Source organism: Mus musculus, chromosome 17 (assembly GCF_000001635.26).
Source record: "Mus musculus strain C57BL/6J chromosome 17, GRCm38.p6 C57BL/6J".
NCBI lineage: Eukaryota > Metazoa > Chordata > Mammalia > Rodentia > Muridae > Mus > Mus musculus.
Window position 1 is genome coordinate 56,539,882 of NC_000083.6, and position 14,919 is coordinate 56,554,800.

The 14,919-nt window shown below is 52.2% G+C and overlaps 1 long non-coding RNA gene across 1 annotated transcript; it reads right to left on the bottom strand.

The window, feature by feature from the left end:
- Positions 1-11,532: 11,532 nt before the first annotated feature.
- Tincr (predicted gene, 20219) lies at positions 11,533-14,506 on the bottom strand. The gene is made up of 4 exons (NR_130128.1): positions 14,237-14,506; positions 13,568-13,681; positions 12,807-13,115; positions 11,533-12,108 (listed from the first exon to the last, which is right to left on the bottom strand). It is a non-coding gene; the product is annotated as a TINCR ubiquitin domain containing (long non-coding RNA).
- Between the last annotated feature and the right edge of the window lie 413 nt (positions 14,507-14,919).

The window sequence follows — 14,919 nt, forward strand, 5'->3', positions numbered from 1 at the left end:
CCAAGGCCTCCCAGCAGATGTTTGAAGACTCAGTTTCCCTGCCTTCATTAGCCCTGTCCGCACACAGTGCGGACCCAGGTGGGGACACCCAGACAGGGAGTCCCTGCCTAGAATCCCTCGTTGAGTGCCCACCCCCACTGGACCCAGGCAGACCAGGGAAATGAGATTAACTTCAGGCAGGGTCTCAGCCGCCTGAAGGACGGCATATTGATCTCCATGGTTCGAAAAAATTAAATGATATTGCGTTTTGTTATTTAAAATGCTGTCCAAGCAATTCCATAATGGAAAGAGTTGGCTCAGGGCCAGGAAGTGCCCGTATGGAAGATCACGGATGGGCCCTGTCGTGATGGAGGGCTTCAGAAAGTGGCTGCTATCTATTAAACCCAATAACAACAACGTTTAGTGTATGACCAGCTCACCCAGGGCTCACTGAAGTGAAACTCAGAACGGGTCTATTTGAGCCCGCTAGGACTGGCTGCCATGGTGGCAAAGTAGGGCTGGGACAGAGTGGGCAGGATGGGTGGTATCCTGTGTCAGCATGGAAGGCGTGGTGTGACAAGCCTTGCCACAAGAGGTCAGGGACCAAGGGACAGCTCGACAGCTCAGACATTCTAGGGTGCTCTGTGGAACCCATGGCTGTACCAGAAAAGGCCCCCAAAGCCCAGAACTGTGTATGTAAATGATATTCTGAAACTTCCACCCTTCTGGAACACTACAGAGGGGCTGGGCGAGGTCAGAGGTGGAGCCCCGCCCGGAATACACACACACACACACACACACACACACACACACACACACACTGCCCCGTGAGGGACTTGGGGTGTGGTCAGGGGTGGAGCCTCCACCTAGAATCCCCTTGCAAGGGGCTGGGGTGGAATCAGGAGTGGAAACCAGAGTAGACTACCTCAGAGAGAGGCTAGGGGTGTGGTCAGGGGTGGAGCCCCACCTAGAATCCTCCTATGAGGGGCTGAGGACGTGGTCAGGGGTGGAGCCCTTGTCTAGAATTCCCCCAGTAAGGGGCTGCTGGGGTGTGGTTAGGGAATGGAGTCCCGTGTAGAATCCCCCAATGAGGGACTGGGTGTGTGGTCTTGCCTTCATTGAGAAGGCCCTGGGTTCCATGCCCTGAAATTCACACTCATACAAAGGTTTAAACTAGACCAAAGCAGGAGGTTGGCACCTTCCAAAGCCATGAAGATCACAGTTTGCTTTCAGAGATCAACAGGTACAATTTTTTTTCCTCAGTGATGATAAGCAGACATTGGCTCAAAAGCCTACATCTGTGCCCTTATCCCCAGTTCTAACTCTTCATTGCTATGTTGCTGTGTGACTAGAAAAACACCTTTCCCTCTTTGGGACTCACCTCCTGCACAGAGAAAAAGGTACAATCGCAGGGTATGTATACAAGGTGCCCAGGATAGGGAAGTGAGTTGTGGGTAACCAAAGTGGGTCCACATTAGGTAGTTGGGAGGGTTACTTACAGCTCCCCAAAAGCAAGAGAGAGAGAGAGAGATGAAAAATCAGGGACTGAAAGTGAAAGGGGGCCTGGATCCCCAACTGTACAACTCTGTGGAGCTGGGGTGGCTCTGGAAGTAGGGTGCAACACTTACACAGTGCACAATCCCAGCCACTGGCTGTGGGCGTACATGGCAGCCCTGCTGAGCCATCTTAAGTATGGTTAAAGCCAAAATAATTTTTCCTGCTTCCAGCCAAGGTCAGAGAGGGTGGAGTGGAGGGAAAAATGTAACCAGTCCTTTCCAGAAATATGCCTAATAAGAAGACACTGTGTTATGATGGGGTCTGGGGGTGGGGGGAGAGTGCACACCTGAGTGTCCTTGGAGTCTCTGAGCTGGAGCAGCAGTGCAGGGGTTTCCTGAAGAAGACGTGGTGGCAGCTGGAGTTGGGAAGAACAGGTTTAGTCTTCAGAGATGCCTGTGAGTCCTGTCCCAACCCACTTTAGGCTACTAGGTCATTCCTGATAGGATCAGTGTGACCCTCCAACCTGAAAATTTGTGCGGGTTCTGGGGTCCCAGGTCTTTACACAATCTCAACCACGCCCAGCTTTTTATATGGGCTCTGGGGATTCAAACTCAAAGTTCTCATGCTTGCTTGCAAAGTGTTCTCCCCCAACAAACCCTCCCTCACCCCAGTTGTCACCATCTTAGTTTTCATAGGAGGGGCCACAGAGAAGAACCTTTCCTCTTGGGATGACCTCTGGCTTCCCCTAGAAGCCATGGAAGAAATGCCAGGAACAGACAGGGTGGACAATGGCCCATGAACTGGTCAATGTCAAAGCCAGGCTCCCTAGGAGAGCAACCTTGGCCAAGTTCTGCACAGGGTGAGGCAGAAAGGGCAGGGACCCTGGACAGCCCTCCTGGGTAGCAACCCCTTGAGGATTAGAGGCTGTAACTGTGAACTTGGCTTCAGGATGGAAATGGTTCAGGCTTCTCAGGAAATAGGTGAGGCCCCACTGTGTGCCCAACCCTCAGCTCCACCTGCCTCCATGGCACACCCACCAGGCTCTGCTGCTCCACCTGGATGCCCTCGCCCGACCCATCTCGGAGCCTGTTCCGGAATCAACAGTGACCTTGAATGTATTTGAGACCTCAAAGGAGTGTTCCAGCATGCTTGCGAACCTTGGATGCCTCCCTAGCTGAGTGCTTACTAACTCTCCTTACTCTTCCCCATAGGAACTGGGACTGTGGTGTTTCTCCTACAGAGCTTGTGTGCATGTCAATCTGTCCGTCTGCCTGCCTGCCTGCCTGCCTGCCTGCCTGCCTGCCTGCCTGCCTGTCTCTGGAGGCTTGCCTACATTTCATGAGGGAACACTTGGACTCTGGGAACTGGGTTCCTTTGGGATTGGGGGGATCTCTGAGGCTGGATCTCTGTCTCTCACTTGTCTCTGGCTTTTTCTCTGTCTGTCTCTTACTCCACTCTCTTTTGTCCCCCCGTCTCAGAACTGTTAGAAGTCACAAAGACACGGGAGCAGCTTCTCAGCCCAGAAAGCAAATTGCCCACACCCCGCAGTCTAGTAATTGAATCTGCAGGCGGCCAGGATGGAATCAAGGGCCTGGAAGGCGGGGACAGAGAAGTTGAGAGGGCCGTTGCCAGGGGGGTGTGCTGGGTTCTGTGCCATACAAAGGAGGTGTGGGGGTTCCTCCAGTGCAGCTGAAACCGAAAAGCAGAATGGAGAGTGTATATGGCATCTGGCCCCTAAACACTGGGACCTTCACTGTTCCCAAACCTCAGCTCGTCACAGAATAGTCTCAGTGCCCAGTATTTATCACCCACTCCACCTACCAGCCCACAAGGGCACCAAACCCACATGTTAATGAAGACAGCAGGCTTCATTCCCCACCTAGCTCCAGACACTACTATACACTCCCTTACTCATCCCTGGCTGGTATCTAAGCAAACATTGCTCAGCATCAGCAACACTGAGGAATGCATTCAACACCTCCAAAAATCTGTCTGTACTTGCATGCATGCAACCATTCATTCCAATTCACAGACCCCACAGCTGGAAATACCACACCAACAATCTCTCCAGCCAAGCACCAACACACCCATTCATCCGGACCACACTTATGCTTCCATCTATCTTTCCATCCCCAACTCACCCAACCACTCACCCACCCACCCATCCATCCATCCTTTCAGTCACCACCCACCCATGCATCCTACTTCCATTCAGGCAGTGCCTTCTACAGACCCTGTTCATCACCTGCTGAGCCCCTCTAGGCTGGGTTAGATGTTCTTAGACAAGCAGGCCAAAGGGTTTGGGTAATGGGCTCCATGTGGGCTAAGACCATGTATGCTAAGCCCATCAGGACTTAGATTTTGTGTCCCAAGATCACAAAGCATCAGCCTTCCTCTTTGAGACTAGTTCTTAGGGGCAGTTCTTGCAGGAGTGTCTCGGTATCACAGGCCAATAGAACTGCATGCTAAAGGAAGATGTCTGCTAAACTCTGGAATAGAATAGCTCCCCCTGTGGTGGGGCCCAGGATGGGGAGCAAGCTGGGTGCAGTTGTCAGCCTCAGCTTTGATGTCCCTGTGTATACTGTGGGAGAGTAAGAGAGGGAGGTGGTGACCAGACACAGTGGCTAACAGGGAGAATAGGGCTGAATCATGGCCACCTGAAGTAGGATGGAGCCCAAGGAGAGAATCGCCAGTACCAGGATAGAGACATGGGAAGCAAGGCCAAAGCCGCCTTTTGCTAGGGAGGAGAAATTATGGCTGGTCTAGGAAGAAGGGGGTCTTCATTTCCAGCCCAGGATCCAGAAGTGACCTCCTCACCTCAGAGCCCCTATGAATTCCTGAAGTGGTGGTCTGCAGTAGCTGGCTTCAGACCCTAGCCTGCCCTGCTACCCAGGACTCCCTGGCCAGGCCACAAGTCCCCAGTAGCAGTCTGGATGCTCTCAATTGAGAAATGGGGACATTTGGCCTACATGACTAAGTCAAGCTCTCAGCTAGTTCTAGTTCCAGCCTCCTGCAGACAAGACTCATCAACTGCAGCAGCAAGAGTTGATGAGCCACCCTGGTAGGAAGATACAGCCTGGCCCAGATCTCTGGGAAGAATATTCCAGGCAAAGGGCACACCAAGTGCAAAGGCCCTGAGGCAGGGTCTCATTCCTGTTGGGCCAAAGGTCACCAGAGAGACATGTCCCCAGCCCTTCACTGGGGGATTCTAGGTGGGGCTTCACCCCTTCCCCTTGCTTCAACCTCTTCTGTTTCAGAATCCCTGACTTCTTCTTCTTGTCGTTTCCGTTCCAAACAGGAGCTTTCTCCCTTCCAGCCTATTCTTCCCATCCATGCTACCAGAATGGACAGCAGTGCATTAGTACACAGAATGTAGAATGGTTGAATGAATGAACAAATGGATGGATGGATGCATGCATGCATGCATGCATCGATGAGACAGGGAACAGCTCTCTTGCCCATCACTTGAGGAAGCCTGTTAGGGAGGAGGGCCCTGGGTCCTCGCTGATTCCTAGGATTCTCATTAACTCCAGGAGCCCCAGGTCAGAGCCACACTCCCCTCCCCACCACCGCCCCCACCAGCTGGCCCAGGGACCTGGACAGCAAAAGGCTCATTTGCATATGCAGGTAATTGGTTTTGCAAATAGATCTGGTTCTTGAAGTTTGTAGATTAGCCATAAATACATCTCCAGATGAGAGAGAAAGGTCACGGATGAATAAAAGAACAATTAAACTTTCAGAAGATTATTAAACTAAACAGAATCCTGGCACAGGGAGGCCCAGTGGTGGGGGGATGTGGAGGAGGTGTGGAGTGCGGACTCTGCGGGGCCTGGATGGAGTGGGACATTGGGGTGACCTTCAATTAAGCAAGGAACTCCACTTCTCAGGAGAATTTTGATGTCCAAAGAAGAAAAGAACTGTCGCTGGGGACATGCCTGTCATCACCACCAGGGAGGCTGAGGCAGGAGGATGTTGATTTGAAGCCAGCCTGGACTACATGGCAAGACCTTGTCTCACCTAAACAAACAAACAAACAAACAAATAATAAAAAAACCAAAACAAAACAAAAAACAAAGCCAAGCAAGCTGGGGGTGCGGTTTTGTGGGTAGAGCCTTCAGCCCGCAGAAGCAGACGCAAAGCCCTGAGTTCTAGCCCACATACTAGAAGTTGGCACCCAGGAAGTCCCATCAGGAGGTCATCCTTGGCCACACAAGGGCTTCCAAGGCAGCCTGGGCGACATGGAGCCCTGTTTCAGAGTGACTCCCCCCCAGGCTCAGGCCGTGTTTTGAAGTGGGAATTTCATCTTACTGGGTGGTGATTCAATGTGGCAGATGCCATGGGGTGGGGAGGGGGAGGGGGAACACCTTAGCTTGGAGTGCCTCCTGGGCCTCCAGGGTCATTCTCCTCGGGCTCTTTGCTTCCAAGAGGCATAATCAGGGATAAGGCGATGCCAGTTCTCAGGGCAGAAGGGGATAGGAGGGAGAAGATGGTTGGGCAGGAGAAGAAACAACAGGGATTCAGTGGGAAATGGACAGTCCCGCCCCACCCCATTTCCCACTTACTAGTAGCAGGAAGGGACAGGGAAGGGAGGGAGCTGAGACTTTAAACAGTGTGGTCAGACAACAATGGGGAGGGGCTGTTGAAGAAAAGACCTAAAAAAAAAATGAAGAGAAAGCCTGGAAATAGGGGGTACATAGCCATGCAAAGGCCCCAGTCCAGATGGACTCCAGTCAGTAAGACACTGATAAGGATGATGGGCTCCAGTGGCCACGCCCCACTCTCAGTTGAGATTAGGGGAAACTACATTTCCCAGCTTCTCCTGCAGTGAGAGATCATTTGACTGTGAACAACAAAACCAGTGAAGAAACCCTGTGTTTAGTCCCAGGCTTTCACCTCCAGCTATGTTGATGGCAACCTTTGCTTCTGCTTACCACCATCACCACCACCACCACCACCACCACCACCACCACCACCAACAACAACAACAACAACAACCACCTACATGGTAGCCACAACAGCAGTACTAGGCAGCCATTATGTGCTCTAACATGCAAGTTGGGAGTTACGAATCAGTGCCTGGGTCCTGGCTGGTTTTGGAATCTGCTGCTAGCCTGAGCCAATGCCTAGGACATAGGACAAGGGATCTGGAATTTGTCTCTCAGTTAAACAAGGGCGTTATGGGAGCCTGGTACCATGAGCTGCAAATGATGGAGGATTCTGAGCCCTTCTGATGCTCAAATTTTGGATTCTAGAATTTCCTCTTTCTCGCTGTTGAGGTTCTCTCCGGTGGAAATGGATCTGAGACATGAGTCAGCTGCCTAAGATCACACAGCCAGGCCATCGACTGCAAATTGGGCCAGTGATTGACTGGATCTGTGGGTGCTGTTGCTCTGGAGGGATGGTGCTCAGAGCTGAGCATGCTCACATGCATGAGCAAGGCCCTGATTCCAGCCCCAGTACTGAATAAGTGGGGCAATGGTGGTACATGCCTGTTCACAGCACTTAGGAGGTGGGCACCTGGAGATCAGGAGTTCAGGTTCATTTTCAGCTACATAGCGAGTTTGAGGCCAGCCTGGGCTGCACGAGAGTCTGAAAATAAAGTAAAATAGTCCATTGTAATTTCTTCTAGCAGATCCATTTTCAGGTGTAGAGTGTCAGTTCCACAGTTCTTGTGCCAAGTCCTACTCAGAGGAGCCAGGCCCAGGACACATTCTTCCAGCTTCAGGGACTCACAGACTCAGTAGAGACCCGACATCAGCCCGTGGAGAGAAACAAACAGGACCGCAGTGCTGGTTCATCACTGGGCCCCGGGGTGCAGCAATATGGGAATGAGAGGGAGCCGGGGTACACCGTGCGCGTGCGCGGGAATGGAGTCTGGGGCAGCCATCTTCATGTCCTGTCCCCAAGAGCAGGGAGGGCAGACAGGACAGACAGGCTGCCAAAAGGAGCCCTGTGGGGCCTGTGCTATTTTTAGCTATTGCTCCTCAGGATACCTAATCGCTTTGGCCTGGCCCCTGCCAGGTTACTATGGAAACGCTGGGTACCACCAGCTGCTAGGTGCATCCTCATCCCAGTCTGCTGCTGCCACCCCGATCCAGGCCTCTGGACGATGCCAATGGGCCAAGATCCTCTTTGCCTGCTGTGCTGTGCAGCCCAGGGATTCTTTTGCCCTTCTCTGAGCCACAGAGATTGAGTTTTCCCATATGCCTTGAGCTCAGTGCCCCACTTTCTGACTGTTCAGTGCGACCCCAGGCTAGATTCTGGGTTTGAAATTTGGCCAGCAAGAGATGGGGGCAGCTCCCGGTCCCTGGAGACAGGGTGGATTCCACACAAATATGGAGCCCGCAGTGCCCGGAGTAGTTTTGCATATACTTATTTATAATTATTTAAGAAAGGGTCTCTACATATCCTTGGCTAGCCTGGAACTTTTCATGTATCCAGGCTGACCCTGAACTCACAGAGATCCTCACAACTCTGCCCCCAGAGTACTGGGATTAAAGGCACAGGCCACTATCATGTCTGGCTTTTTTATTTTTATTTTTTATTTTTGCTTTTATGGAGCTGCTCAACATTTAGGAACACTGTTGTTCCTGCCGAGGACCTGAGTTCAGGTCCATGAATCCCTTGACTCCAGGTTCAGGTATCTGATGCCCTCTTCTGGCCACCATAGGTAACTATACTCATGCGTGCACCATCCCACACACAGACACAAGTAATTTACACAATTTTATACATACACCACGATGATTCATGTGTACATGTGTGTGATTACACACATCTGTCCTGTCCCTTCCCACCTCTGTCCCTGGCTCTTCACAACTCCCACCGGTTACCGTGGAGGGGTCAGCTGATGTAGCAACAGCCACCACGGGGTCTCATGGGGCCCCTCAGCGTGGCCCACTCAGTTCTGACACGGTGCCCACTCCCTGTGACTCCAACATCTGTTTGCTTCATCCCCAGCTGTTCCAGTCTTCTGACCCACCTGTATGTGCAACACACTGGTCACATGACCTGTGCCAGGGTGCAGATATGCACCCATGGGAGGGTCAGGTGTGGATTGTGTTTATCAGCTTACACTAGCATCCCTCATCCCATGGCCCCTGTCAGTCAGCATCTTCCTTTACAGGCCCTCCATGTCACCTGGAAGGATGCCCTACATCTGGGGACCCTGGGCCAAGTACAGGACATAAACCCCCAGTTGGCACCCACCCCCAAGCACTGCTGGCCAGGAGTGGCGGGTTCAGGTTGCTGCCTTCCCCCTACGGCTGTCATTATTTCAGGATGAATTAAACATGAGACCTGTCTGTGCAGTGTCTGGGACACTGTAATTGTCCCCAGACAGCTGGCCGAGAATAGGCTGTGCAGGAGCTTTGGGAGGGGACATGGTGGGGAAGGGTTCCTGCTGGCCCAAGCATCTTTGTTTTTCATTTATTTAATTATCGTGTGTGTGGAGGTCAGATGACTGTAGAAGGTGGGTCTGTCTCCTTCCACGATTCTGGTCCAGGGTTTTAATTCAGGTTGTCTGGCTTGGTGGCAAGCCACCACAGAGCCATCTTACCAGGCCTCTTCTATGTCTCAGGCTGTTGGCTGAGTGTGTGTGCCTGTGTGTTCAGGGTGGCCTGGGACCTGTGGAAGGCTGAGAACTCTGTGACATTGATGACTGTGAGAATCTGAGGATTCCATCTCAGATGACCTATCAAGGGTACCCTACAGGCACAGAACCAGGGGCTCAACCTGCTGGGTCCTGGTCCACTTGCTGCCTTTGTGGCATACATAATATTGAGAACGTAGATGCTTAAATAAATATGTAACTGATAAGAAACCATGTACATAGGTTTGTGGCCGTGCCAACAGTACCAAGCTCCTAATTTTTTCTATTATGTAAATGTATTTATGTATTTGTGCCTTTATGTGTGTCATTAGTTATCACGGTCATGGTACCTCAGTTTCCCCATGCAACTGACCCAGCTTGGCCTCTGCCTCAGTGTGCTCCCCTGTAAGATAGGATCTGAGAGGAAAGCCCGTCCTGCTCTAGTTCCCCCAGCTGATGGCAGGTATTTTATGTCTCAGCTCTCCCCAGCTCTGATACCACACAGACACATCATTTGCTCTTCCATCTCTTAGGATCCTGGTCCCAGAGAGGCGCTGTAGCTCCAGCACACGGAACAGAGAGATGCACCCTGGGCTGAGCTGGAGCCAGAGACCATCTGTGATGCCTCCCTGGCCCTGTCTCAAGTTTTAAACAGTCTCAAATTCAAACCCTCCCTGTTCAGAATCTTTTTTTTTTTTTTTTTTTTTTTTTTTTTTTTTTTTTAGATTTATTTATTTCTTATTATATGTATGTACACCGTAGCTGTCTTCAGACGCTCCAGAAGAGGGCATCAGATCTAATTATGGGTGGTTGTGAGTCACCATGTGGTTGCTGGGGTTTGAACTCAGGACCTTTGGAAGAGCAGTCAGTGCACTTAACCGCTGAGCCATCTGACCAGCCCACCCTGTTCAGAATCTTAAACTCAGGAGTTAGGCAAGTCCTTGCAAAATGAGGGTGGTCACAGCACTGTTCTATCCTTGCCACTAAATTCTTATAACCCAGACTGACCTCTGACCGATGTCCCCCAACACTCAGCAGTGTCCAGATTCTGTGAGGACACAAAAGCCCAGTGGGGAAGTTACTTCTCTGCAGAGCTCTGTGTGACTCCATCAACTCCCTGTGCAGACAGATGCTGTTCTGGGCTCTCGGTCATCCAATCAGTGACTAATTCTGAGTTCTCCCCATTTATCACAGAACAGGAAGCTGGGCGCTGAGGATTTTGACTCAATGAAAGCAGGGCATCCTGGGGCCACAGTGACAGAGGCAGAATGGGGGTAGGGCTGTGTACCCCACATGCCTGCTACCTGGTTACTGAATGCCAGCTCCAGCTGCAGGGAAACAGGCTATGAATAAATTACAGCGTAATACATACACACATACATACATACATACATACATACATACATACATACATACATACATACATAAATGTAAGTTAAAAAAAAAGAAAAAGAAAAATTACAGCCATGTGGTAGCTAAGCCTTTAATCCCAGATTCCACAGGCAGAGGTAGAGAATCTCTGTGAGTTCAAGGCCAGCCTGGTCTAAATCTCAAGTTCCAGGCCAGCTGAGACTTTCACTCAAACAATTTTTTAAACTAAGAGAACATGAATCATTTGGGAACCTCCCCAAAGAAGTATTTTTGAAATTGAAGGGTGAAAGGATCTTGAGGCAGGAGAACTGTTGTCAGTTTAAGGTTTCCCTGAGCTAAAGCATGACCACTCTGCCTCAAAAAGACAAACAAAAGTGAAAGCTAAAAAAATAAAGTGGGGGAGGGGAGGGAAAGGTGGGGCTGGGGGCAGGTTAGAGGGCAAAGTGAACTGTGCCAAGGTCCTACGGCCCCCAAAACAGTCTCAGTGTGGGAAGGGCAGTGAGATCTCAGCTCAGAGTAGATGAGGTTTAGGGTGGGTGGGTGTCAATCAGTGTTAGACTCCCCCTACAGTCCCTCAAGGAGGTATGGGTGTGACCTCCAAGAAGGGACTCCACCCCTGACCATGCCCCACTCCCTCACCGGGGGATTCCCGGCAGGCCTCCACCGATGACCACACTCTGCACAGATGACGCCAGACACAGAAGATCTTCAGGAAAATCACAGGGAGGTCGTCCCCTCTGTGGCCTCTGGCTGGGTCCTTCAAAAAGCCCAGTTGGGTTGGGTCTCAAGCAAATGGCACAGAGCCCTGCTAGTGCTTGGCCAAGTGGGCCAAACTGCAGAAGGAGCACCTGCGCGATCCTCACCCCCATCCTTGCTGCTTCTGACTGTTGGGACCCAGCGTGGGCGGGCCCCTCCCTGGATGCCATAGGCCTCAGTGAGACTGGAGAAGCTGCCAAGTCTCACCTGAAACTTGCTGGCTGGGTGGGGCCTGAAACCTGCCAGGCCCTGGAGGGAGAATGGGCAGCTGGCTGGTTCCCCGGAGTGGGGACCGTGGGGGAGGACAGTACAGAGAAGGAAGCCAGGTCACAGCAGGATCCTGCTTTGTTGTCAGTCTTTATTTGATAACACATTCAAAATGGCACCTCTGCACCTAGAGCCCGGAGTAGGAACATGACCTTGGGTCTCCTGAAGTGAGTTCACAGAGATGGAATGAGCCTCCTACCTAACCTGGGCTCATGACTCAGGCCTAGGACAGGAGCATAGTGCTGGCATAGCAGGGACCCGGAGGACACTGGAGGCTATCACTGGAGTATCAGGAATGGCTGTGTATAAATGGGGCACTGAAGGTAGAATAAATAGGAGTCTATAAAAAACAAAAAGAAGGTGGAGTGGGAAAAAAAAAAAACTGATGGTCCTGTGGCAGGAATTCAGGGAGATCTCAGGACATAAGGAACAGGGTGAGCTTGTGGGGGGCTCACACTCAGCAGCCTGGCCTTCAGCACCACAATTCCCCTGTGCTGTTGCAAGCTATCACAGGCCTGGAGCCTCCTCATGTCACCTTTTCTTTGTGGGTCACAGGTTCTGTTCATGTTGGCTTCTGATGACTGTTGGAGAGAGGTCACATGCTCTCCACATTGTGGCTTTGGGACCTCAGGCCTTGGTTCTCTGATCTAGAAAACAGAATGAAGGCAGCCAATTGGGCTGTTTACATCCACTTCAGGGCTAGGCGGCCTTGGATCAAAGATGGGAAGGGTAGGAGGGAAAGAGAGAGGGAGGGAGGGAGGGAGAGAGGGAGGAGGGCAGGGAGGGAAGACCGCCAGGACTGGGACCAAGGAACAGGCCCTACATTATTATTTCTGAACACGCTAAGGCTGTCCGCCTGAAGAAATGAATAGTGATTTGCATGTAATTTGCATGCAATTTGCATAAGGTTTGTTAAATGTCAAAATGCTTTCTCTCGCCCCTCAATACCAGCCTCCCCTCCACTCCCCAGCAGCTCTCCCAGAGGGCCAGCAGCTTCCCCCACAGCTGAACAACAGCCTGGTGGATCTAGAAGGAGACTGGGGAGGCAGAGAGGGACCCACACCCCCAAGGCCTGCATAGTTGCGAATGTCTAGCAACCCTGATTCCAAAGACCATGGTTCAGTTCCCAGCTGCCCTGCTCTGCCTCCTGCAGCCTGTACAACTCTTAATTAAAACATTATTTCCTTCTGGGCTCACAGTGTAGTCCCCCAGCACATGAAGGGGTGGGGGGAAACAGGGACAATGGGGGGCAGGGTCACATAGCACCCAACACTGGAGCTGTGGAGTAGAGCCCCCACAGCACGTGCTGAAATACTCAGACCACTTTGCACACCTATGGGCTCACCAAGACCCCCCTGGATCAGAGTGTCCTCCTGTTCTGTTCGTAGCTGGAGCCCCGTGGGTCCTCCAAAGAAGGAAGTGTGCCTGTTGAGCTTCCCCGAGGAGGCTGTGCTCTGGGGATGGACAGAGGTCGATCCAGGCAGCAGAGGCTCCCAAGGGAGGGTCCTAAGGCCACAGAGCAACCAGAAGGTTCCTTGCCGGGGTTGGGGGGATGGAGGGCTGGACGACAATGTCAGAAGTCACCATCAGGAACACCAGAGGCAGTGGGCATCAGCAGGGCTGGGGAGTTGGCATCTCTCTGGAAGCCCAGCACCTGGATCAGCAAGGGACATGTGGGCCCAGGGATGTCAACCAGCAGTTTCCAAGCTAATGGCCCTTTTTCCCTTCTCCAAATAGCCTGGATCTGGGCTTGGAAGGGAGTGCAGTGGTTGCCCACAATCCTGAGGCCCTTCTGTAGCAGGCACAGTGCTAGGATCCCCCTGGTGGACACCACAGGAATTGCAGGCAAAGCTGCTCCGTTTGTCCTGGTGTCTGTTACAGGAATTGCAGGCAGAGCTCTTGTGGACCCAAGCCCACAAAGCACAGTCAGTTTATGTCTGCATCAAAGTAAAGAGTCCAGAGGAGAGTAGAGAACTTCTCAAAGTCACACAGATGGGGACACCAGTGCTGAGCCAACAGAGGAGATGGAAGGATAAGGCTAATGTGCCCACCTCATGAGGCCCTCAGTTTCCCCACCATCTCTCAGGCCTCCCATGAATGGCTTACCTGAAGTACGACTGGACTCCCAGGAAGAGAGAGATGTGGTGCCTGGGCCAGTTTGCTCCTTCAGCCAGCATCTTGTGTCCCTAAAATCATCGCTCCATCTCCTCCATTTCCTACCTGAGGGGGTGAACATAAAGACAAGCGGTGACGACTAAAGTCTTTCCAGCTAGTCCAGGATCGCTCTGAAGTGTCTTCATACTGGTGGTGATGCACTATACAGCCGGGCCCCACTAGAGACACTGAGGCCAGTGTAGACACAAGGTGTGACGGGCTTGGGATGGGGAGTGCAGTAGTGGCCCAGGGCTGCTCATCCCACCGACCTCTTAGATGAGTGGACAGAAACTGAGAGAGAGATGGAGACACTCGGAGACATGAAGAAACAGATAGGGGCGGTGTGCAGAGAGAGACAGAGACCAGGACACAGATACAGAGAGACGTGCTGAGCCAGAGCCAGATACACAGAAATGAGGGCAGGGAGTCCTCAGAGCCACCGCTGGAGCTCACACCACATATCGACATAGCTAATGGAGCCGAGAGGAAGCAGGCACGGTCACAGAGGTCTTTCTCACCATGTCCCCAAGCCATCACCATCCCACTGGGCCAACCTCCATAAGCCAGAGCTCAAGATCCTACCAGGTTCTAGCCCAAGTCCCAGCCTAGATCCCTGGTCACCTGGTGTCGCTGAGCAGAAGTAATACTGAGCCGTCCTGCAGGCGAGCTTCGCGAACTGTCTGATGGTCAGGCAGAGGCCTAGAGTTGTAGTAGAAGGTTCTGCGCCAAGAGCTTACACCCTGGCCCACTAGCTGTGCGCGCAGGTCACTCAGTGTGTCTCGGGGCCGCACGGTCAGTGGCAGTAGCAATGCCTCGTCGGCTAGGTGTACCTTGATGTGGTAGCGCTTCCAGCGGGACAGCCCTCGCCGCAGCTCCTCCATGGCCATTGCCAGCCTGAGACTCTCTCGCAGGTCAGCACCTGCTAGACCGGCTGAGCCACCTGCCTCCACCCCTCCTAGGCACGCCCTGCTACAGCAGCAGCCCACAGGGGTGGTGACATTGGCTGGCCCAGCCCAGGCCTCCATGACAAACATTTCTCCTGTGCACAGCATACATCAAAGGCCCTGGGGCAAAGAACGCAGCTATACGAAAGCACTGTGGCAGGATGGAGAGCCTGGTGTATTGGAGGAGTGGAGTTGGGTCCTGCTTTTGAAGCAGAAGTGAGGAGGAGAGAAGGGTGGCAAGGAAGGCAGTGTAACCCACCCACCCATTTATTTATTATTCCAGGGAACACTCTAGAACTTCCTCCCTAATCTGTATCTGTACTTGTTTTGTGTCTGTGGGCTCCAAAGAAACCTCAATCT